The following is an 18,634-nucleotide window of genomic DNA, read 5'->3' as shown; positions in this document are numbered from 1 at the left end:
GGGCTTTTCACAGTAACTTCATTGCAATGTTAATGTAAGCCTGCTTGTGACAATAATAAAGATTATATTATAAAATCCAACAGGGAATTTGAAGAAAGTCTTTCACCCGAAGAGTGATGGGAATGTGGAACTCGCTACGACAGGGAGTGGTTGAAGCAAATGGTATTGAACATAGAACATACAGTGCAGAAGGAGGCCATTCAGCCCATCGAGCCTGCACCGACCCACTTAAGCACTATCCCCGTAACCCAATAACCCCTCCTATCCTTTTTGGTCACTAAGGGCAATTTATCATGGCCAATCCACCTAACCTGCACGTCTTTGGACTGTGGGAGGAAACCGGAGCACCCGGAGGAAACCCACGCAGACACGGGGAGAACGTGCAGACTCCGCGCAGACAGTGACCCAGCGGGAATCAAAACTGGGACCCTGGAGCTGTGAAGCCACAGTGCTATCCACTTGTGCTACCGTGCCACCCATCATTGAACAGGTATAGACGCAATTGAACAGAAAACTGGAAAAGCATATGGGGGAGAAGGGAGTCGGTGGGCAGGGAAAATGGTGACGTAGGGCCCATTTCACAGAGCAACAGGCTAATGGAGGTCATGGGTTCAAATCCCACTGTGTCAGTTTGTAGAATTTAGATGATTAAACCTGGAATATAAAATTAGTTTGCGTGGCACTGGCATCTATCACTGATTGTTGCAAAAACCCATCTGGGTTCACTGATTTCGTTCAGGGAAGTAAATCATCTGGTCTGATCTACATACAACTCAACACTTGACTCAACTGCCCTCAGTCCAAGGGAATTACCCTCAAATGCTGGCCTTGTCAGAGATGGCAACATCCAATTAAAGTATAAAACAGTCTTACAACACCAGGTTAAAGTCCAACAGGTTTATTTGGAATCACTAGCTTTCGGAGCTCAGCCTGATGAAGGAGGTGCGTTCCAAAAGCTCGTGATTCCAACAAACCTGTTGGACTTTAACCTGGCGTTGTAAGACTTCTTCCTGAGCCCACCCAGTCCAAGCCGGCATCTCCACATCATAGCTGCCTCCAAAAAGGTTAGGTGGGGTTGCTGGGTTACAGGGATAGGGTGGAGGTGTGGGCTTGGGTAGGGTGTTCTTTCCAAGGGCCCGTGCAGACTCGATGGGCCGAATGGCCTCCTTCTGCACTGTAAATTTGATGATACTGAGCCGTATATTCCATGTGAACACCAATTTCATCACCCCCTTTATCTTCCAGACTCACGTGCATCTGAAAAACGTGGAAAACAGAGAGGAATAATGCAAAACAAAATAGGGAGAAATGATGGCTGCACAAGGGGGTAGACTCTGTTCCTGGAATGGAGGGGAGGGGAGGAGGGAGGGAATACGCAAATGGCCAGTGTGTGGAGGGGTCTGTCGGTTACAGTGCTGGCAATGGACAGCTTGTGGGAGTCTCCTGTTCTCTGTGTGTAATGAGTATTAGCGGCGGAGGTCGCTGTAGTCCCGGACCCTCCCTCCCTGTCAGTCTGTCTGGAATGGTAACTCCACCGGCAGGACAGCCAGCGAATCCCAGCTGAACAGCGAGACCACCCCCCCGCTCACACACACAGCCCGGGTTACCGTTCAGAGGTGTCGCTCCCTCCTTCCAGACTCAGAGGGGAGTGTGTTGCCAGGTAAGGAATATTTTGCAACATGTAAAATCAGAGGGGAGGCACCTGGGACTTTGCATTGATTAATTTCAAGCAATTGGGAATTGTTTTAAAATAGATAAATCTTGGTATTTCAGCCCCAGGATGAAGTTTGCATTGTGTCGGTTTTTCTCTGGCTGATGTATCGGTTTGTATCTCTAACACCCACTCGGTAATTCATCGCCTGGACCTTTGATTCATTTTGTATCATTAATGTCACAGTTTAGGGTTGTGGGGGGCGAATGTGTGGGATTTGGGTGGGAGCGAAATGATATTTTGTCACCAGTGTGATCGTTTTACCCTCTTTTTAAAAAAAATCCTTTTGGACAAAAGACAAATCGAATCAACCTTCGATTCAGCCCAGACCCACCCCCTCCCCTGCCTCTGTCCTAAAGGGTGGTGCTGCACACCAGGTTGTCAACAAGGGGCGCTCCCTCGGTTTGTCTGGACCCGATTTGCAAAAATGAAAGCATCGGGTGGGTGGGGGTGGTGGTGGTGGGGGGGGTCACGTATTGCCCCTCTTTGTCCCTGTATGTGGCAGACCCTTGCAAATGTCTCCCAGTTGTGGACGTGACTGAGCGGTGGCTCTGATGAGCAATTGGAACTGACTTTGCGAAGCGACATGATGGCCAGAGCTGGTGTAACTCGCGGGGTCTTTATCCCATCTTGTCCAGAATGTATTATGACTGTATCGACCCCCCGCCCCGTTCAATGGCAACATCAACCCCCCCCCCCCCCCCCCCCTAATCTCTCGTTGACAACCTGTTCCTTGTTCTGTTGCCTTCCCCCTCCACGCCCATACTGCTCATCCTCGCTATCTGGACGATGCTCACATATTAATACGTGATGTACTTTGAAAAATATCAAAAGGATGAAAGGATTTATCTCTTCACCGATTTGGAAAACATGACAAGTCAGAAGAACAAAAAAATCACGTTGCATTGGCTGCTGCCTCCCAGAATAATGTGTGTGTGTGTTTTACAGTATGTATTTCTTTGTTTATCAAGCTGAGAGTCAGCATTGAATGAATTGAATATATTCCCACACTGGGCTCCTAGTGTCATTGACCAGCTCTGTGGGGCAGGTTTAATTGATTAGGAGGTGGCACTACCCACATTTCACGTCCATCAAAGTCAATGTGAGACTAGATGTGACTATAGGTAAAGGTCTTCACAGAAATGTTGATTGTGGAAATTGGTGAATGGATTTTGTCAGCTGGTAAACCCATGTATGGTTCCTAAATTAAAAGGCTGGGGTGTTTGGGGATTTTTTTTTGTTGCAGGATTTTCAGACGCTGTTGAAAAGCTGAATGGATCCTGTTGGTCTGTTTCTCAGCGCCTCCTGCCTCCAGTGATGAATCACTCAAAGCCTGTGGCTTCAATGCAGATGGAAAGGTTCTCTCTCCTCCCCCCAGCCCCCTCCAGCCAAACCCCCACTAGTGGCAAAAGGGTGTCCTTGCCTGCAGCAATCTCACACCCTCCATCCACCCTGTCACATCCATTCGCAACTGCCCTCTCCCCCCACACTATCTTTCACTAAGAGCTCATCCCGCCTCACCTCCTGCCCGCCTTGTTCTTGCCCTCCCACCTGCCTCGCCCTGCCCCCTTCACCTGCCTTGCCCCCCCCCCCCCCCACCTGCCTCGCCCTGAATGGCAGGTGACAAAAAGTAAGGCTAATGGGTAGCTACTCAAATTGGCAGGATGTGATTAGTGGTGTCCCTCAGGGATCTGTGTTAGCATCTCAATTTTTCACATTCATTCATGACTTGAATAATGGCATAGAAAGTCATATATCCAAATTTGCTGATGACACAAAGTTGGGTGGAATTGTAGACCGTGTAGATGACAGCATAAAATTACAAAGGGATATTGATAGACCAGGTGAGTGGGCAAAACTGTGGCAGATAGATTTTAGTGTCAGCAAGTGTGAGGTTATCCATTCTGGACCAAAAAAGAATAGATCAGGGGGCTTTCTAGATGGTATGAAGCTAAATTCAACAAATATCCAAAGAGACCTGGGGGTTCAGGTGCAAAGATGTTTAAAATGCCACAAACAAGTGCAGAAAGTAATCACGAAGGCTAATGGAATGTTGACTTTTATATCTAGAGGGCTGGAGTATAAGGACGTAGAGGTTATGCTGCAGCTTTACAAAACCCTGGTTAGACCCCACTTGGTGTCACTGTGAGCAGATCTGAGCACCACACCTTAGGAAAGATATATTGACCTTGGAGGGAGTGCAACGTAGGTTTACAAGAATTATTCCTGGACTTCAGGAGTTAAGTTATGAGGAGCGATTATACCAATTAGGCCGGTTTTCTCTTGATTTAGAAGGTTCAAGGGTGATCTGATCAAAATATTCAAGATATTAATAGCAAAAGACAGGGTAGATAAAGATAAACTATTTCCATTGGTTGGAGATTGCAGAACTTGGAGAGATGTTAGGAAGCATTTGTGCACACAAGAGTGGTAGCGGTTTGGAACTCTCTGCCCCGCTCCCGCCTCACCCTGCCCCGCTCTCTCCTCGCCCTGCCCCGCACCCACTCCCGCCTCGCCCTGCCCCGCTCTCTCCTCCCCCTGCCCCGCACCCGCTCCCGCCTCATCCCGACCCCCCCCCCCCCAACCCGCCTCATTGGTACCCAGGTGGTAAACTCTACTCATGATGCCTTTTGAACTCTTCAAACAGATTAACTGAACTCTCATTGGCGGTTATCAATCATCTGCAACGTTCAACAATCTTTTTTTTTTTTTGTTCCAGTCATCTCTCCTTACACCCAATTCAAACTCTTTTCAAAGCAATCTTTTTCAAGCACATAAGTGCTCCAGTGACACCTTTTGAAAAGAATTGAATAATATTTTGAGTGTCCAGATACCAAACCAGGTCGTTCTTTTTTAATTCATTCATAGCATGGAGGCATCGCTGGCTCAGGCAGCATTTATTACCCATCCCTAATTCCCCTTAAAAAGGTGGGGCTATCTTCCTGAATCTCTGCAGTCCATATGGTGTAGGTGCATCCGCAGTGCTGTCAGGGAGGGTGTTCCAGGATTTTGACCCAGAGACAGTGAAGGAACGACGATATATTTCCAAGTGAGGCTGATGTGGGGCTTGGTGAGGGACCTGCAGATGGTGGGTTACCCAGGTATCTGCTGCCCTTGTCCTTCTCGGTGGTAGAGGTCGTGGATATGGAAGGAGCCTTGGTGAGTGCTGCAATGTATCTTGTAGATGGTACACAAGGCTGGTACTGAGTGTAGGTGACGGAGGGAGTGGATGTTGGAGGTGGTGGATGGGGTACCAATCAAGCGAGCTGCTTTGTCCTGAATGGCGTTGGGCTTTGTGCGTGTTGGAGCGCCACTAGACCTGTGCCTTGTAGATGATGGACAGGCTTTGGGGGTCAGGAGGTGAGTTACTCACCACAGGATTCCCAGCCTCTGACCTGCTCTGCTAACCACAGTATTTATATGACGTGTCCATTTCCAATGTAACCCCCAGAATATTAATATGGGGGAGTGCAGGGCTCAGTGTAGAGGTGCTGCTGTGTCATTGTGTCTCTTCCTGTCAGGAACAGCCTGGGTAAGGGTTAAACTCACATAATGCTGCCTCTATAGGGGACTTGTATACAAACATATAAAAGATCAGCTGGCACTCATACAAGGCCAAGATAGTCACAGACTTGTTCTGCATTGATGCCTTTCACAGCTTATATTTCAAAAGTGATTTCAGTCAAATAGATAAACATAGATCTCCCTCATACTGTCCCCAACAAACTCTCCCAGAGTTGAGTTGAGTAAGCAGGCAAGGCAGACTGTTCCCAGACACACCTTGATGTGGTGATGAGAGAAAGGCTTGGGATGGAATAATGGAAATATGGATGGGGTTGGGCCTCCCATTTCCCTGGTCGATTCCTGCAGCCAATCCGAGTGTGACTGACAATTAGGGGTAGATGTTTGGCAGAGTGGGGAGCGAGTTCATAACCACCGACCAGTCCCTACCATTGAGACGATGGTGGTGCCTTGAATCTAACTCAATCTCTTATAGGCCACTTCAGAGGACAGTTAGGAGTCAGCCAATCACATGTAGACCAGACAGTATAAGGACAAAAGGGTTCCTGCCTAAAGTTCATTGGTTTTCACAATGAGCTAGTTTCATGGCCCTCATTACTGATCCTAACATTTTACTCGATGTTTATTTAATTATCTGAATTTTAATTCCCTGGTTGCCATGGTTGGGTTTGAACTTGTGTCTGCAGATCCTTAGACCGAGCCTCTTGATTATAGTAGTTGTCTAGTAACAGAACCATTATGTCACCGACTGTCTAAGTTGAGGGGCATGAAAAATTTGAACCTTATTATAAATCCATGTCAATTGATTGGTCCAGTCAATAAACTCCAAAACCACTTGTGAGCCATTCTTTTTCTGTCAGTGGAAAACGAGTGTTTCTTCCAAGTTGTCTGATTTGAAATTAGATTCTGGAGTTCAATGAAAAATGATCCCGCCCGTCTCTTGAAGTTTTATTTAAAAATATCACGTGTGCTGCATATTGTTCTATTTTTACCAGGATCGAGTTCTGGACTGTCAGGGTTTCCGTTACTGGTTCAGAGGAAGAATTTCCAAACTCCGTAAAGACACTTCTCCAAATACCGGTGGAAATCGCTTTCTGTAATCTGCTGGTGAGGCAGTGGCTGCCCTGATCACTGGCCTTCACTTTCCCCCCTTGTCTTTCTGCTCGTGAAGCATGCAACCCCCAGCGCGCTAGGACAGGCAGATGTACTCACTGCAATACTGCCAGGGGCAGCACGGTAGCACCGCGGTTAGCACGGTAGCTTCACAGCGCTGGGTTCCCAGGTTCGATTCCCGGCTTGGGTCACTGTCTGTGCAGAGTCTGCACGTTCTCCCCGTGTCTGCGTGGGTTTCCTCCGGGTGCTCCGGTTTCCTCCCACAGTCCAAAGATGTGCAGGTTAGGTGGATTGGCCATGATCAATTGCCCTCTGTGTCCAAAAAGATTAGGTGGGGGTTACGTAACGGGGATAGGGTGGAGGTGTAGGGCTCAAGTGGGGTGCTCTTTCCAAGGGCCGGTGCAGACTCGATGGGCCGAATGGCCTCCTTCTGCACTGTAAATTCTATGACAATGACTAGCTGTGCCCAAGTGGCTCTTCCTGTTTCTCCCGTGTACACTCTGTCCACCACCCCCCTCCTGCCACCTGACTAAGATAGGGAACAGTGCAGAGGACACAGGACAAAGATGCATCTTTGAGCTGCAAACAAATTCAACTTGGTGCTAAGGTAGCTTAACCTTTTAAGCACTAGCAAACTATATGGAGTGTGTTGATAAGTTGATGAGTCCAGGGTTAATTCCTAACCTTTATGTTTAATTTAAGAAAACACCTAGGGCGCGATTCTCCGATCGCGGGACAAAGGATGGAATTCCCCCCCCCCCATGCCGGGTGGGAGAATCGCTGGAGCGCCGCGCGAGTCCCGCCACGCCGCCCCTGCACCTGCACGCGATTCTCCCAGCCCCCCCAAACCGGCTCGGCGAGAATCACGGCTGGCCACTGGGAGAATCGCCGCTCGCCGTTTGTAACGGGCGAGCGCCGATTCTCTGGCCCGGATGGGCCGAGCAGCCTGCCCAACCTGACGGCTTCCAGCCGGCGCCGTCCACACCTGGTCGCTGCCAGTGGGAACAGCGCGGGAACGCTGGAAGGCCGGCCTGTGTTGGGACGAGGGGGGCTCCTGCACCGGGGAGGGGCTCAAAAGGGATCTGGCCCACGTTCGACGCCCACCGATCGGCGGACCGACCTCTCTGAAGGAGGACCTCCTTTCCTCCGCCGCCCCGCAAGATCCATCCGACATCGTCTTGCGGGGCGGCCTTGGGGAGGACGGCTGATGTCATTTATGCGGCACCAGCCGCATCATTTACACGGCGACGCTTCTACACGGTGCCAAGGCCCGGCGCACGTAAGTGACACGACGCCGCTCCTAGCCCCCCGGGTGCGGGAGAATAGGGGGCTGGGAGCAGCCTCCAACGCCGAAGTGAAACACTCCGGTTTTCACTCTGGCATCGGGACTTAGCCTCCCAATGGGAGAATTGCTCCCAGGGTGTCCCCACAGGGGGCCAGCACGGCGCTGGGGCAGTTCATGCCGCTCCAGCCTTACTTCCTGGCGGCACTGGGGGCGGCGCCAACCCGCGCATGCGCGGTGGCCTTACTAAACGCTCTGGCCCCGACGCAACATGGCGCGGTGGTTCTGGGGCCGGACACACAACAAAGTAGGCCCGGGGGGGGTGGGGGGGGGGGAGATGCCGGCCTGCCGATCGGTGGGCCCCGATCATGGGCCAGACCCCATCGGTGGCCCCACCTTGGAGACGGAGGCCCCCGTCCCCGTCCCCACAGGCCACCCTCTGACCCTTCGCGCAGAGATCCCGCCGACAGCGACCAGGTGTGGACGGCGCCGGCGGGATTCTGCTTTTTCTGCGCGGCCGCTCGGCCCGTACGGGCCGGAGAATCGGCGGCCACGCCGCGTGCAGCGGCCCGCGACCGGCGCCGCGCCAAACACGCCAGTGCAAATGGTGCCAATTCTCCGCACCTCTGAGAATCGCGTGCCGGCGTCGGGGAGGCGCGGCGCAGTTGCGGCGATTCTCCGGCCCGGCGCGGGGCTCGGAGAATCGCGCCCAAATCTTCTCAAAGGAGTCATGTTGTTAATTTTTTTAAAGTTTGTTTTTCAAATGAATGGGGTACTCTTATCCCATAGGAGGATTCTGTTTCATGATTCTGTGATTTTAATTGCCCCCCCAGATTATGAGGCTGTGGTAGCACACCTACCTGTGGAACAGAAATTCTGGCTTCAAGTCCAACGCCAGGAGTTGTTGGCCAGGGAAAGAGTGTTCAGAACGCAGTTCAATGGGCTGCTAATCTGCTCAGGAATCCTTCCGCCACTTCCCCCACTATTCCCCAAAAGGAAAAATCACTGTGTGTGAACATATGCTAAAAATAAGTGCTCCCCCACTCCCCACTGTGGAATTCCTTCCCTAAATCTCTGTCCCAAAGATGTGCAAGTTAGACCATAGAAGATACAGTGCAGAAGGAGGCCATTCGGCCCATCAAGCCTGCACCGACCCACTTATGCCCTCACTTCCTCCCCATAACCCAATAACCCCTCCTAACCTTTTTGGTCACTAAGGGCAATTTATCATGGCCAATCCACCTAAACTGCACATCTTTGGACTGTGGGAGGAAGCCGGAGCACCCGGAGGAAACCCACGCAGACACGGGGAGAACGTGCAGACTCCGCACAGGCAGTGACCCAGCGGGGAATCGAACCTGGGACCCTGGCGCTGTGAAGCCACAGTGCTATCCACTTGTGCTACCGTGCTTTGAGACACTCTTTCAAACCTATCACGTTTTTGACCATCTAGCCTAATATCGTTTCCTATGGCGTGTCTCTAATTTTGCTTTCTAGTGCTCCAATGAAGCATCTTCAGCTGTTTTATTATGATAAGGCTGCTTTATGAGGCGCTGAGGTCCCTGGTTCGATCCCAGCTCCAGGTCACTGTCCGTGTGGAGTTTGCACATTCTCCCCGTGTCCGCGTGGGTCTCAACACCACAACCCAAAAAGACACGCTGGTAGGTGAAATGGCCACGCTAAACTGCCCCTTAATTGGAAAAAAAAGAATTGGATACTCTAAATTTATTTTATAAAAAAAAAGGCAGCTTTATAAGTACAAGTTATTGAAAATACGCTCAACATTTTTGAAATTCCTTATTTGGTAAAACAGTGTGTAATTGAACCATACAGATTGTCAATAAATTGAAGCTGACACAACTCTGATTAGTGGAGGCGAGTAGCAATTTTGATGTTGGGAGGTCTTAAAAAGTCTTTGTAGGACTGGCAAAGCGAGGTGATTCTGCCATCTTATAAATCATGCATGAAACTGCACTTAAAATAGTATGCACAGTTCTGTTAGCCACGATACTAAAATGGATATTACTGCTGTTGAAAGGAGCAATCAGAATGATTGAGAGACTGGAGGGATTAAGATTGTGAAGAGTGATTAGATTCAAGGTGCAGTTCCAGTTTAGTTCACATTCCCTCGCACCAACAAAGATTGGTTTTCTTACAACAACAACTTGCATTTATATAACATCTCCAGCATAGTCAAATGTCCCAGACTGGTAGGGTGGCACGGTGGTTAGCACTGCTGCCTCACGGCGCCAAGGAGCCTGGGTCGATCACGGCCCGGAAACTGGCTTTTAAAGTAGACCAAGGCAGGCCAGCAGCACAGTTCAATTCCCATACTAGACTCCCCGAACAGGCGCCGGAATGTGGTGACTAGGGGCTTTTCACAGTAACTTCATTTGAAGCCTACTTGTGACAATAAGCGATTTTCATTTCATTTCATGTCCATGTGGAGTTTGCACATTCTCCCCCTGTCTGCGTGGGTCTCACTCCCACACCCCAAAGATTGGGCAGCACGGTAGCATTGTGGATAGCACAATTGCTTCACAGCTCCAGGGTCCCAGGTTCGATCCCGGCTTGGGTCACTGTCTGTGCGGAGTCTGCACATCCTCCCCATGTGTGCGTGGGTTTGCTCCGGGTGCTCCGGTTTCTCCCACAGTCCAAAGATGTGCAGGTTAGGTGGATTGGCCATGATAAATTGCCCTTAGTGTCCAAAATTGCCCTTGGTGTTGGGTTGGGTTATGGGGATAGGGTGGAGGTGTTGACCTTGGGTAGGGTGCTCTTTCCAAGAGCCGGTGCAGACTCGATGGGCCGAATGGCCTCCTTCTGCACTGTAAATTCTATGATGTGCAGGGTAGGCAGATTGGCCAACTTAAATTGTCCCTTAATTGAAAAAAAAAGAATTGGATACTCTCTATTTTTTTTTAAATGTCCCAGACTGCTCCACAGGAGTCATAGCAAACCCAATTTGACACTGAGCGGCACAAGAAGATATGAGAGTGGGTAACCAAGATGTTTTGCAGTGTTTTTGCGGAGGTGCGAGGCCTCCCTGACCTATGCCCCCAGCCGAGGCATGAGACATTCCAAGATATTCTGAATCACTGTTACTCAAAACACAGTTAGCCACCAGTTAGCCTGGTCTGGGGGTGTGCTGCATTGCATTATACTGGAAACAGCTAAACTCTTGCTTCCGGTTGAGAACTGAGCCCCGCGGAGGCGTGGCTGTTGAAGGATATGGATGAGTTTGGTTATAAAGAAGTGTATTGCTAACTGGTGATCAGCAGTAGTCAGTCCCTAATGCAAGCATGTTTCTGATAGCCACTGGAGAGACCTGAGGCTGTACAACATCGTATCTCTGAGCCCCTCCCCAGTCCTGCTTATAAGACCAGAGTCAGTAGTCAGCGTCTGCAGTCAGACAAATACAAAATGTGGAGATGCCGGCGTTGGACTGGGGTGAGCACAGTACGAAGTCTTACAACACCAGGTTAAAGTCCAACAGGTTTGTTTCGATGTCACTAGCTTTCGGAGCGCTGCTCCTTCCTCAGGTGAATGAAGAGGTCTGTTCCAGAAACACATATATAGACAAAGTCAAAGATGCCAAACAATGCTAGGAATGCGAGCATTAGCAGGTGATTAAATCTTTACAGACCCAGAGATGGTTTTTAAAGAGGTGTGAATTGTATCAAGCCAGGACAGTTGGTAGGATTTTGCAGGCCAGATGGTGGGGGATGAATGTAATGTGACATGAATCCCAGGTCCCGGTTGAGGCCGCACTCGTGTGCGGAACTTGGCTATAAGTTTCTGCTCGGCGATTCTGCATTGTCGCGGGTCCTGAAGGCCGCCTTGGAGAACGCCTACCCGGAGATCAGAGGCTGAATGCCCTTGACTGCTGAAGTGTTCCCCGACTGGAAGGGAACATTCCTGCCTGGTGATTGTTGCGCGATGTCCGTTCATTCGTTGTCGCAGCGTCTGCATGGTCTCGCCAATGTACCACGCTTCGGGACATCCTTTCCTGCAGCGTATGAGGTAGACAACGTTGGCTGAGTCGCACGAGTATGTACCGCGTACCTGGTGGGTGGTGTTCTCACGTGTAATAGTGGTATCCATGTCGATGATCTGGCACGTCTTGCAGAGATTGCCATGACAGGGTTGTGTGGTGTCGTGGTCACTGTTCTGAAGACTGGGTAGTTTGCTGCAAACAATGGTTCGTTTGAGGTTGCGCGGTTGTTTGAAGGCAAGTAGTGGGGGTGTGGGGATGACCTTGGCAAGATGTTCATCGTCATCAATGACGTGTTGAAGGCTGTGAAGAAGATGACGTAGTTTCTCCGCTCCGGGGAAGTACTGGACGACGAAGGGTATTCTGTCGGTTGTGTCCCATGTTTGTCTTCTGAGGAGGTCGGTCCGGTTTTTCGCTGTGGCGCGTTGGAACTGTCGATCGATGAGTCGAGTGCCATATCCCGTTCGTACGAGGGCATCTTTCAACGTCTGTAGATGTCTGTTACGCTCCTCCTCGTCTGAGCAGATCCTGTGTATACGGAGCGCTTGTCCATAGGGGATGGCTTCTTTAATGTGTTTAGGCTGGAAGCTGGAGAAGTGGAGCATCATGAGGTTATCCGTGGGTTTGCGGTAAAGCGAAGTGCTGAGGTGACCGTCCTTGATGGAGACGAGTGTGTCCAAGAATGCAACTGATTTTGGAGAGTAGTCCATGGTGAGTCTGATGGTTGGATGGAACTTATTAATGTCATCGTGTAGTCGTTTCAGTGATTCTTCGCCGTGGGTCCAAAGGAAAAAAATGTCATCGATGTATCTGGTGTATAATGTCGGTTGAAGGTCCTGTGCGGTGAGTAGGTCCTGTTCAAACTTGACAAATACAAAGCAAGGTGACTCCAATGACATGAAACCCCACTCTCGCAGAGACATTAAGATGAAATGATTCAGTAATTCAAACAGTAACTTTTTTTTATCGTTCTAATTCCATATTTGTGAAGAGCAATAAAAGTGAATTAATACATGGTTCAGTAGTGTTGCAAATTGTCTGGACAGTCAGTGCTTCCTATTAAACATACAGACTGAACATAATGTTACACATCTCTGTAATCTCCCCCAGCTCTACAACACTGAAGCCTCTACCTCCTCCAATTCCTGCCTCGTGCACATCACTGATTTCAATCGCTCCACAATTGGTGGCCGTGTCTCCAGCTGCTCCGTCCGTAAGCTCTGTAATTCCTTCCTTAAACCTCTCTGCATGTCCACCTGTCCTGTCCTTAAAGATGCTTCTTAGAGCCTTTGTCTGACCAAACGTTTGGTCGTCTGCCTCAAGGATCCTTGTGTGCTTGGTTTCAAATTATATCCACTCCTGCAGAGGGCCTCTGGGCGTCTCCCACTCTTGCCTCTGAGCCAGAAATATCATGAGTTCAATTCCCCCTTCAGTGGCCTGAGCGCAAAATCAAAATATCAGCGCAGTGACATAAGATACATTTAAAATTCCTAATGGTCAGATTAGAACATTCAGCTTGTGTCTTTATTCAAAGGCATTGGTCATGGGCTCTTGTCAATGGCAAAATGTGAATAATCTCTCAGAAAATGAGAGACACAAGATAATTGATACATTCAGCTTGTCTTTTTGTACAATTTCATTTCTGTTTCTGTCCTGTGCCTCGAATATAGAATTTACAGTACAGCAGGAGAGCATTCGGCCCATCGAGTCTGCACCGGCTCTTGGAAAGAGCACCCTACCCAGGCCCACATCTCCACCCTATCCCCATAACCCAGTAACCCCACCCAACACCAAGGGCAATTTTGAACACTAAGGGCAATTTAGAATGGCCAATCCACCTAACCCGCACATATTTGGACTGTGGGAGGAAACCGGAGCACCCGGAGGAAACCCACGCACACACGAAGAGGTCGTGCAGACTCCACACAGACAGTGACCCAAGCTGGGAATCGAACCTGGGACCCTGGAGTTGTGAAGCATTTGTGCTATCCACAATGCTACCGTGCTGCCCAAATAACGTGGGAATGCACAGCGGATCAGTCTGTCCTTGAAAGGAAGTGGACAGGTTAAAAGTTTGAGCTGTACTCCATGTTGTTCCCTCAGATGGGCGTCTGTTGCCCAATTCTGTCAGCCAGGGAACGTGATTTGCTGCATTCAATTAGCACTTTGTGTTAGACGAGACTGAAAGCACCAGATGTGGTGTACGACTGCAGCAGCCAGTGCTGGGTCCGAGGCACCATTCTCAGTCTATTCGTTTGCCGGTTTTCTTTGCTTCAGAACCTGGAGACCATCCAAAACAAGACAGTGCTATTGATCAGACAGTTGTCAGGCCTGCCTGCGATGGCTGGATATACTGTTGCTAACTACCCATTAAGCTGAATGATATTGCAGAAGTAATCGATAACTTGCTTAAGGACCAGCCTCAGGGCTTTTACCAAATGGACAATCATTGCAAAATATGGAAAGTTTTCCTACCCCCTGAATGAGAACAGACCTCTCCTCGATGAGGACAAAAGAACAAATGAAATCAATTTATCTGAATGTGCTTTAATCTAAACCCATGGCAGACTCCAGTTCTGGTCTGTGTAATGAACCTTCCCTCAGCTCGGTGCATTAGTTTCTGGGCACTTGCTTGTGGTGTTCTTATTTCTATTCCTGCAGCACCAGCTTGTGACTTGGGGGATGTTTTGAAGGAATCGACAGAAGAAACCGGATAACAAAACCTAAACCAGTCCGGAGTGTGACGGCACACACTCTCCACTTGGGGAGTAAGTGCTGTTCCAACAACGCTCGCCACCATCCAGGACAAAGCAGCCACTTTAGTTGGTACCCCATCCACCGCCTAAAGCAGCCATTCCCTCCACCACTGTCACACCATGCCAACAGAGTGACCCATCTACAGGGTGCATTACAGAAACTTTCAGGCTTGCTCGACAACACCTTTCAAACCTGTGACCTTTGCCATCAAGAAGGACAAGGACAGTAGGTGCCTGGGAACACCGTCAGCTGCAAGTTTCCCTCCAACTCACCATCCGGACTTGGAATTATATCATCGTTCCTTCGCTGTCGTTGTGTCTAAATCCTGGACCTCCCTCCCTAACAACACTGTGGGTGTACCTGCACCACATGAACTGCAGCGGTTCAAGAAGGCAACTCACCACCACCTTCTTGAGGGAAAATTAGGGATGGACAATAAATGCTGGTTCAGCCAGGGCGCCCACATCTTAGAAATGAATTGATAAAACATTCAGTCACTTGGTTGCATAGAACTGGAATATTGCTAAGAAAAATGTTGCTGAAGTTTTTCATTTTGCACTCATCAGGCCAAGAACGTCACATTTCAACTGATCACAATTTATACCACATGTGAGAAGGGTGCTGATTGGTTGTCTCCTTTTCTCCTGTGGTATAAATTGTTGGAATTGTTTGAAATTTGGCATTCTGGTATTTGTCCTGATGGGTGCAAGGCAAAACAGTTTTGGCAACATGTCTTCTCTTTTCAGCTAAAGAAAACCATCAGTAATTGAAGTTTCCAAAAGCAGCAGGTACAGGAAGCTCTCTGGAAGTGGAAGTGCCTCAGCATCTCCATCTGGAGTGCCGTGTTTCATTCTAGATACTGCACCTCAAGGAAGGATTGCAGCTTTGGAGTGGGTACATTTTATATTTAAGAAAATGATATTGGGGGGTAAAACTGTTAAACTGTGAGAAGAGGTTGTGTAGCCTATTCCCTTTTCGTATAGGCTACACTTCTATTTCCTTGAGTTTAGATAGATGGTTGAGGGGTGATCTAATTGAGGTGTTCACAATGATATGAAGGCAGTCAATTTTCTCTGCGGCAGTCCTCTCCACAAATGAAAAGTCCAAAGTTAAAATTGGAGCGAGGCCATTCTGTGATGAAATTAAGGAGCGTTTCTTTCCATAAAGATCAGTGGAAATCTGGAATACTCCCATCCCAGAAGGTCATGGATACTGAGGATCAATGGGAAGCTTGAAAACTTGAGAGCCAGATTTATCTTTTGATTAAAGGTTTCAAGGGATATGGTGCAAAGGCTGGAAGAAAGGATTGAGGCACAGATCGACAATGAACTAAATGGTAGAATAGACTCGAAGGGCTGAATGGCCTCCTTCTGTTTCTGCGTGCTTGAGTGGAAAACGAAGCATGAATCTGCACCTCAGCTAAGTGATGCCAGCAGAGCGAGACTCTGAGATCAAAATTTTCACCAGCATCTACGTTCTAAAAGTTCCCCTGAATTTTGCTTCCAGCACCTTTGCAGATAATGCATTCCAGATCCCAGCAACTGGCTGCAAACAAATATTCCTTCTCCCTCTCTACTTCTTTTAAGGTGAATTGCCAATTTGTGACCACTGGTTACCAACACCCCAGACACTGGAAACAGTGTTGTCTTACTTTATTGTAGTCATAGCAGTACAGAAGGAGGCCATTCTGGATTGAGCCCATGACTGCTCTCTGTCGAGTTCTCTCCAGTCAATCCCGTCTCTCTCTCTCGCTCTCTCTCTTCCTCACCCCCACATCCAACCCGGTCTATCCCCGTAGCCCAGCAAGTTTATTTTCCTGGAGTGTCTATCTGATTTCTTTTTGAAATTATTGATCCTCTCTGCTGCCACCACCCTCGTGGGCACCAGGTTCCAGGTCAATACCATTCGCTACGTTTATATGAAGAAAATCTATATAAAGAAAATCTTCCTCACATCTCTTGTCCAAAAGCTCAATTCTAGGAAAACACTTCACATTTTGAAGACATCCATTCAATCTTTTTATGAATTTATGTTTCTTGTCGCTGGTTTGGTCAGCATTTGTTGCCCATTATCTACCCTTGAGAGGGTTTGTTTAGCTGTTGCAGATCACCCCTCCCCTCTATATTTTAGCTCTCCAGTTATAAAGGCTAACATTCCATTCGCCTCTTTGATTATTTATGTGCCTTCCTCTCTCCAAAAGCACATGTACGGTGTGTAGGCGCTTCTTGAATCTATTTAAATTGTCGCTTCAATGCTCTTTCCTCATTTTTAATTCCACAACTCAAATTTCCTCCGAGTGTAAAGTCCTACTGAGGTTCTGGCCATGTCTGGCTGTCCATGTTGGAAAAGCAAGTCCCTTTAAGAGTAAACCGCGACTAGGTTTGCATGACGTTCACTGAAGCTTACATTTAAGAGCTGAGCTTTTTCCCCAGTGGGGTGTCCCCCTGGACAAGGGGACGATCCAGAGGGGAAGAGGAGAAATTGGTATTTGTACTGAGCTACAGTGTCACAAATAAAGTTGTTGCCAACCGTCAGAAATGCCTTCTGCTGTCTAATTTGGTCAATGGGTGTTTGTCTATTTAAAATGGATGCGCGTGGTGATGGTATTATAGTTCACTTGGAGTCGAACATGAACTTTCCATGTACGTTGTAGACTGTAGCCACGGAGAAGAATGGTAGAGGCTCCAACTTTCTTTCCTTCACGTGGTTGAACCACTCCTACTGCCCGGGGTCATTGGCGTGTCTTGGAAGGATCTGATGGCTGTGTTAATGGAAAATAGTGAACTGCCGCCATGAACCACTGCAAACAAAACAAAGAACAAAGGAAGTACAGCACAAGAACAGGCCCTTCAGCCCTCCAAGCCTGTGCCGACCATGCTGCCCGTCTATACTAAAATCTTCTGCACTTCCAGGGTCCATATCCCTCTATTCCCATCCTATTCATGTATTTGTCAAGATGCCCCTTAAACGTCACTATCGTCCCTGCTTCCACCACCTCCTCCGGCAGCGGGTTCCAGGCAAAGACTTGCCTCGTACATTTCCTCTAACCCTTGCCCCTCGTACCTTAAACCTATGCCCCCTAGTAATTGACCCCTCTACCCTGGGGAAAAGCCTCTGACTATCTACTCTGTCTATGCCCCTCAGAATTTTGTAGATCTCTATCAGGTCGCCCCTCAACCTCCGTCGTTCCAGTGAGAACAAACCAAGTTTATTCAACCGCTCCTCATAGCTAATGCCCTCCATACCAGGCAACATCCTGGTAAATTTATATTCAGTCACAAGTGGAGTACCACAAGGATCTGTTCTGGGGCCGTTGCTGTTTGTCATTTTTATCAATGACCTAGAGGAAGGCGCAGAAGGGTGGGTGAGTAAATTTGCAGACGATACTAAAGTCGGTGGTGTTGTCGATAGTGTGGAAGGTTGTAGCAGGTTACAGAGGGATATAGATAAGCTGCAGAGCTGGGCTGAGAGGTGGCAAATGGAGTTTAATGTAGAGAAGTGTGAGGTGATTCACTTTGGAAGGAATAACAGGAATGAGGAATATTTGGCTAATGGTAAAGTTCTTGAAAGTGTGGATGAGCAGAGGGATCTAGGTGTCCATGTACATAGATCCCTGAAAGTTGCCACCCAGGTTGATAAGGTTGTGAAGAAGGCCTATGGAGCGTTGGCCTTTATTGGTAGAGGGATTGAGTTCCGGAGTCAGGAGGTCATGTTGCAGCTGTACAGAACTCTGGTACGGCCGCATTTGGAGTATTGCGTACAGTTCTGGTCACCGCATTATAGGAAGGACGTGGAGGCTTTGGAGCGGGTGCAGAGGAGATTTACCAGGATGTTGCCTGGGATGGAGGGAAAATCTTATGAGGAAAGGCTGATGGACTTGTGGTTGTTTTCGTTGGAGAGAAGAAGGTTAAGAGGAGACTTAATAGAGGCATACAAAATGATCAGGGGGTTGGATAGGGTGGACAGTGAGAGCCTTCTCCCGCGGATGGAAATGGCTGGCACGAGGGGACATAACTTTAAACTGAGGGGTAATAGATATAGGACAGAGGTCAGAGGTAGGTTCTTTATGCAAAGAGTAGTGAGGCCGTGGAATGCCCTACCTGCTACAGTAGTGAACTCAACATTGAAGGCATTTAAAAGTTTATTGGATAAACATATGGATGATAATGGCATAGTGTAGGTTAGATGGCTTTTGTTTCGGTGCAACATCGTGGGCCGAAGGGCCTGTACTGCGCTGTATTGTTCTATGTTCTATGTT

The 18,634-nt window shown here is 48.6% G+C and overlaps 1 protein-coding gene across 1 annotated transcript in view; it reads left to right on the top strand.

Moving 5' to 3' along the window:
- The first annotated feature begins 1,436 nt into the window (after positions 1 to 1,436).
- LOC140398729 (uncharacterized) overlaps positions 1,437 to 18,634 on the top strand; it is an 86,161-nt gene continuing 68,963 nt past the window's right edge. Inside the window, exon 1 of the mRNA XM_072487745.1 lies at positions 1,437 to 1,660. The gene's annotated coding sequence lies outside the window, so the exon portion shown is untranslated. The remainder of the gene's footprint in view (positions 1,661 to 18,634) is intronic.

Source organism: Scyliorhinus torazame, chromosome 21 (assembly GCF_047496885.1).
Source record: "Scyliorhinus torazame isolate Kashiwa2021f chromosome 21, sScyTor2.1, whole genome shotgun sequence".
NCBI classification, from domain to species: Eukaryota; Metazoa; Chordata; class Chondrichthyes; order Carcharhiniformes; family Scyliorhinidae; genus Scyliorhinus; species Scyliorhinus torazame.
The sequence above is the reverse complement of the archived record's forward strand: the minus strand, read 5'-3'. Positions and strand labels throughout refer to the sequence as shown.